Source organism: Myotis brandtii, unplaced genomic scaffold, assembly GCF_000412655.1.
Source record: "Myotis brandtii unplaced genomic scaffold, ASM41265v1 scaffold7, whole genome shotgun sequence".
Classification (NCBI taxonomy): Eukaryota; Metazoa; Chordata; class Mammalia; order Chiroptera; family Vespertilionidae; genus Myotis; species Myotis brandtii.
This window is the reverse complement of record NW_005370740.1, coordinates 306,346-312,798: the sequence shown is the minus strand read 5'-3', so window position 1 is coordinate 312,798 and position 6,453 is coordinate 306,346. Positions and strand designations below refer to the sequence as shown.

Below are 6,453 nucleotides of genomic sequence, written 5' to 3'. Positions count from 1 at the left end.
GAACCTCTTCAAGGGCCTTTTTGGCAAAAAAGAAATGCGCATTCTCGTGGTGGGCCTGGACGCTGCGGGGAAGACCACCATCCGGTACAAACTGAAACTGGGTAAGATCATGACCACCATCCCCACCACTGGATTCAAAGTGGAGACTGTGGAGTATAAGAACATCAGCTTCACTGTGTGGGACTTGAGTGACCAGAACAATATCTGGCCTCTGTGGCGCCACTACCTCCAGAACACACAAGGTCTCATCTGTGTGGTTGACACCAATGAACGATAGCATGTGAACAAGGCACGAGAGAAGCTTATGTGGATGCTGGCAGAGGATAAGGGATGCTGTCCTGCTCATGTTCGCAAACAAGCAGGACCTCCCCAATGTCATGAATGCAGCTGAGATCACAGACAAGCTGGGCCGCCACTCTCTGTGCTACAGGAACTGGTCCATTCAGGCTACCTGTGCCACCAGTGGGGACGGGCTCTATGAGGGACTGGACTGGCTGTCCAATCAGCTCCGAAACCAGAAGCCGAACTCCTCTCTTCCCCCGCACTCCCTCCTTCACCCTTGCTTTCCTCTCATGTGGCAGATGTGCCCCTGTGGTGTGAGTGCCAGAAGCTGTCTCCATGGTCGGTCCCAGTGTGCTTCATCGTGCTGTACATGTGCAGACGCAGCCTGCAACCGGGTTTTTATTTAATGTAAATAGTTCTTGTTTCCAATGAGGCAGTTTCTGGTACTCCTAAGCAATATTACTTAGATTTTCTTATTGTAAAAAATAAAAATAACAGAAACAACCCACTGTTTATACTGAGAAGGGATTTTGGGCACCTAGGGCAGGGCCTCTAGGAGTTGCTGTGAGATCACCTCAACGCTCCTCCTCTGGGCTTTAAATCTGTGTTGAGATGAACACTCTGACTCTGAGAAGGTCCAGAAGCTAAACCAGGAAGACTCCTTCCACAAGTTTCTGTCACTACATATGTTGCTTCGCCGGCTTTGGGACTCTGCAGTGAGCCACTTCGTTTCCCTGCCCTTCAAAAAGAGCCTCCTGGCCACCTTGATTCTCTGCCTCTTGGTGGTGAGGTTTGATCCAGCGTCTCCTTCTTCCCGGCCCTTCCTCTGCAAGCTGGCTCAGCTCTTCCATTGGATCCGGGAGGCTATGTTTTCTTCTCTCTACTAGCTCTCCATCCGTAACTAAGTGGTCTTTCCCACTCACCTCAGCCTCTCCACTTCCCACAGCAGCATAACTCATCCATGGCACCAATTTCCTGTTGCTGGCTGGGCCCCTATGGGAGTGGGGCCAGCCTAATTCTAGGAAGAGCTAATCCAATTCGTGTATTTTTTTTAATTTTTGTTTTATTGCTTAAAGTATTACAAAGAGTATTATATATGTCTCTTTTTTTCCCCACATGAACTGTCTTGCTACCCAAATGCTCTCCCACTTTGGCTGGTGTCAGGTCATATGGAAACAAAGTGGGGCTAGAGGGCACAAGTCCTCCAGAACAGTCCCCTCTTATACCCAGAGATGCCTTGTTAAGGAGGGGTTTGGGAATGGATAGTGTGTCCATGAAACATTCCATCTTCTTGACAAAGGCAAGGGGTTGATTTTTTAGGTCAGGGTGTGAATGAAGCTGGAAGTTCAGAAAAACCCCTTGGACATCTTACCCTTGGACCAGGCCTTTAGTTAGGCAGAGTGCCACCTGAGAGGGCCTCTTCTTTTCTCTCTTATGCTCCTCTTCATGGATCTGGCCTGGTTGTTTATCTGCACTCAATTTCCATGGTTTTGCAATAGACTCGAAACTGCCTGGGCCCACTCTCTATTCAGACCAGGGCATGACTTTCAGAACCACCCAGGTGATTACCGAAAACAAAATGAGTCTGCTTCGCTCTTCTCACTGGGTAAAGTGATCTTGCTTGGTGCTCTTGGGCTTCAGCTTGGTTTTCGGGCGGTCAGTGGCCAGCTCCTGTTCTGTTACACTCAGTATTGCTGCTGTCTCTTTCCCTCTTGTCAAGCCCTTGCCCCTGCGATGCAGTAGTATTTTTGTACTTTGTCTAATGGCTTTTTTTTTTTACCAGTTCTGCCTGTATCCTTGCTTTCTGGTGGACACTTGCTGGTTTCCCCCTTTCAATATCCTGTTCTAATTATAATCTATTATTTGTATAATGCAGATGTTTTTCTTACCTAATTGTACAATGTAATATGCTTGTGTGGCCTTGAAAAGTAGGCCAGCCTTAGAGGTTGATGAACTGAAAATGGAACTGGGTAATCAGGAGACCTGGAAGGGATGTGCAGAGGGGGCTGGGGAGAGGGGAGACATGGGTTTTGAAGGCAGTGAACAATTTTATTCCTTGTTACGGGGAGGAGACATGGGGCCTCAGAATTTGAGCACCTGAAATATTTCAGCGTTTTCTGTCACTGGCCACAAGAATCTTACGTGTTTCTGTGCAAGTAAATGTAAAATACTACTGTGCCATCAAGATTATGCAAGGTTTCCAGCAGGAGCTGGCCAAGCAAACCATCCTCTGCCAGGAACTCTGTCAGTGCTGATGCCAGGAATAAAGGAGGTGCTTTTAGCTTTTTGTGGGTTGATTTTCAAGAATTGCAAGTCAACAACTTCTGTTTAGTAACATGGGTAGAGAAGTAAACTTCACAGGCCATTGGGAGATTAAGTCCCTAGATGTGATCCAACTCTAGGAAACAAATCTTAGCCTTTACACATGGACTTTTAATAGAGTTAACAACCCTAGGAGAGGAAGGGTGACACATAAGCTTTGAGATCTCTCCTTTAGAATGATTTCTTCAAATGAAAATCTGGTCCTGTTTACTACCCTAGACAAAATTTTTAAGGCTTCCCATGACCCATAGTATAAAACCTACATTGTTCCTCATGGAATTTCAGGCCCCTTATGCACTGGTTTTGGCTCATACCTCCACTTTCATGTGGGGCCTCTATTTCTTATGCACACTGCCCTCTAGCTGCCCCACCAACCAGTTTTCTGAATACTGAATGCTCCTTCACACTTCTGCTGTTCCCTGTGGAAGGTCCATTTCCTTCCCCCTTTTCACCTGGTGAGCTCCTCAACCTTTCAGACTCACACAAGGTTACCCCTGGGAATCTTAATGCCCCCTGCTTCCAGCCCCTATTTCATGTCCTTTTGTGGTAGTGACTCCATGGTCTCATAGTTGTGACATTTTTTGTTGCCTCCAGGACCATGAGCTCTTTAAAACTGGGAAGTATGGTTCAATGCCATGTTTAAGAGTCAGGTTTGGATCCTCATTCCACCACTCTGGTTGTGTGACTGTAGAAAAGTGATCGAACCTCTCTCAGCCTCAGTGTTCTCATCTATAAGTGAGTTCTTATTTCACTTTGAATGAATAATTGAGGTGTTTAACATGTCATCCTGACCCAATCGAGAGCTCTCCTGAAGGGTAACTGCATCTCCATTGCCCAGCCAAGTGCCTAGGAGTTAGGTGTTCAGAGATGTTTAAAGGAATGAATTGATATAACTGATATGATAGGAGCTCTGTGTGCCTTTGGGGTTTGTATTGGGAAAACCTTGAGTATAAAGAAAACCTGACCATGCCCAACTCATTTTCTGTCCCTCCTTGAAGTTCCTCATTATTGTTGTTCTTGCAGCCTCCTAGGTTTTCTATTTTGTGTTTGTCCTGAACTTTGCCCTCCTACCTTCCTAGTCAGAGAAGAAACTCAGACCAGAACTTCTCTGATGACTTTGACTTTTCTCAGGATGCAGGCTAGCACTCATGTCAGTCTTCAACTCTGGGCTTAAAAAGGTCAGGAGTGAAAGGAGGACTTCCTCTTAGACTTATACCTGTGCTGCCAAAACGGTAGCCATTAGCCATGTGTGGCTCTTGAGCATTTGAAATGTGGCTGGTCCAAATCAAGATGTTCTTTAAATGTACAATACACACTAAGTTTTGTAGACTTAGTACTAAAAAAAGAATGGAAACTCAATTTTTATATTGATTGCATGTTGAAATGATAATGTTTTGGAAATATTGGGTTAAATAAAATCTATTATTAATTTCACTTGTTTCTTTTTACTTTTTTGTGGGGCTACTAGAATGTTTAAAATTACATGTGGCTTACATTCTATTTTTCTCAGACATTACAGTTCAACACACCCAGTACACCAAGTTCTGAGGGGATGGAAATCAGAAAAGCAGCATTGTATGGTGGAATACTGCAGGATGTTAGATCTGGAAAGATCAACTGTTATAGCACTTAAAAAAAAATAAATTAAGGAAGTTGAGACTCAGAGAGGTGAATTGATTTGCCCCAAGTCACATAGGCTGAATAAGATCAAGGACACATGACCCTCAAGTCTAGTGTTGCTTTCACTGCACCATGATTCTGCCTCACTTTCCCTAAAATCAGTTGCTCTCTGGCTGATGCTCACTATTAATTAATATGCAGGCATACCTGGGAAGGGTAACTTCTGCTAGAGCTAGTTGATTAGTTCTACATGGTTCTGAGAGAATATAACATAGAACAGATATTTTAAATTTTAGGTATGCTGAGGAGAGCCACAATGGGTAATACTCTTCTGTGGTCAGATGGGAGACTGGGGAAGATGGCATGGGGTGGGGAGGAGAAATTAGGCTACTGTAGGCAATCATGGGTGGAGGTACGGGGGGGAGTAAAACTTCACCTGGTGAGCTCCTCAACCTTTCAGACTCACACAAGGTTACCCCTGGGAATCTTAATGCCCCCTGCTTCCAGCCCCTATTTCATGTCCTTTTGTGGTAGTGACTCCATGGTCTCATAGTTGTGACATTTTTTGTTGCCTCCAGGACCATGAGCTCTTTAAAACTGGGAAGTATGGTTCAATGCCATGTTTAAGAGTCAGGTTTGGATCCTCATTCCACCACTCTGGTTGTGTGACTGTAGAAAAGTGATCGAACCTCTCTCAGCCTCAGTGTTCTCATCTATAAGTGAGTTCTTATTTCACTTTGAATGAATAATTGAGGTGTTTAACATGTCATCCTGACCCAATCGAGAGCTCTCCTGAAGGGTAACTGCATCTCCATTGCCCAGCCAAGTGCCTAGGAGTTAGGTGTTCAGAGATGTTTAAAGGAATGAATTGATATAACTGATATGATAGGAGCTCTGTGTGCCTTTGGGGTTTGTATTGGGAAAACCTTGAGTATAAAGAAAACCTGACCATGCCCAACTCATTTTCTGTCCCTCCTTGAAGTTCCTCATTATTGTTGTTCTTGCAGCCTCCTAGGTTTTCTATTTTGTGTTTGTCCTGAACTTTGCCCTCCTACCTTCCTAGTCAGAGAAGAAACTCAGACCAGAACTTCTCTGATGACTTTGACTTTTCTCAGGATGCAGGCTAGCACTCATGTCAGTCTTCAACTCTGGGCTTAAAAAGGTCAGGAGTGAAAGGAGGACTTCCTCTTAGACTTATACCTGTGCTGCCAAAACGGTAGCCATTAGCCATGTGTGGCTCTTGAGCATTTGAAATGTGGCTGGTCCAAATCAAGATGTTCTTTAAATGTACAATACACACTAAGTTTTGTAGACTTAGTACTAAAAAAAGAATGGAAACTCAATTTTTATATTGATTGCATGTTGAAATGATAATGTTTTGGAAATATTGGGTTAAATAAAATCTATTATTAATTTCACTTGTTTCTTTTTACTTTTTTGTGGGGCTACTAGAATGTTTAAAATTACATGTGGCTTACATTCTATTTTTCTCAGACATTACAGTTCAACACACCCAGTACACCAAGTTCTGAGGGGATGGAAATCAGAAAAGCAGCATTGTATGGTGGAATACTGCAGGATGTTAGATCTGGAAAGATCAACTGTTATAGCACTTAAAAAAAAATAAATTAAGGAAGTTGAGACTCAGAGAGGTGAATTGATTTGCCCCAAGTCACATAGGCTGAATAAGATCAAGGACACATGACCCTCAAGTCTAGTGTTGCTTTCACTGCACCATGATTCTGCCTCACTTTCCCTAAAATCAGTTGCTCTCTGGCTGATGCTCACTATTAATTAATATGCAGGCATACCTGGGAAGGGTAACTTCTGCTAGAGCTAGTTGATTAGTTCTACATGGTTCTGAGAGAATATAACATAGAACAGATATTTTAAATTTTAGGTATGCTGAGGAGAGCCACAATGGGTAATACTCTTCTGTGGTCAGATGGGAGACTGGGGAAGATGGCATGGGGTGGGGAGGAGAAATTAGGCTACTGTAGGCAATCATGGGTGGAGGTACGGGGGGGAGTAAAACAGATAGTGCTAGTGGAGGATGTAGGGTTCTGCTTCTAGAGAAGGGTTAGAAGGGACCAAGAAGTAGTTTATAGCTTTGTGCAGGTGATCTCCATTCTATTGCATGTATGTTTTTTATTTTATTATTATTAAATCTTTATTGTTCAGATTATTACAGTTGTTCCTCTTTTTTCCCCCCATAGCTCCCCTCCACCC

At 43.7% G+C, this 6,453-nt stretch overlaps 1 long non-coding RNA gene and 1 pseudogene across 1 annotated transcript; one reads left to right on the top strand and one right to left on the bottom strand.

Annotated features, from left to right (window-relative positions):
• The first annotated feature begins 1 nt into the window (after nucleotide 1).
• LOC102243997 lies at nucleotides 2-735 on the top strand (annotated as a pseudogene).
• A 659-nt stretch (nucleotides 736-1,394) lies between these two features.
• LOC102257990 lies at nucleotides 1,395-5,610 on the bottom strand. The gene is made up of 2 exons (XR_314490.2): nucleotides 4,661-5,610; nucleotides 1,395-3,056 (listed from the first exon to the last, which is right to left on the bottom strand). It is a non-coding gene; the product is annotated as an uncharacterized LOC102257990 (long non-coding RNA).
• Between the last annotated feature and the right edge of the window lie 843 nt (nucleotides 5,611-6,453).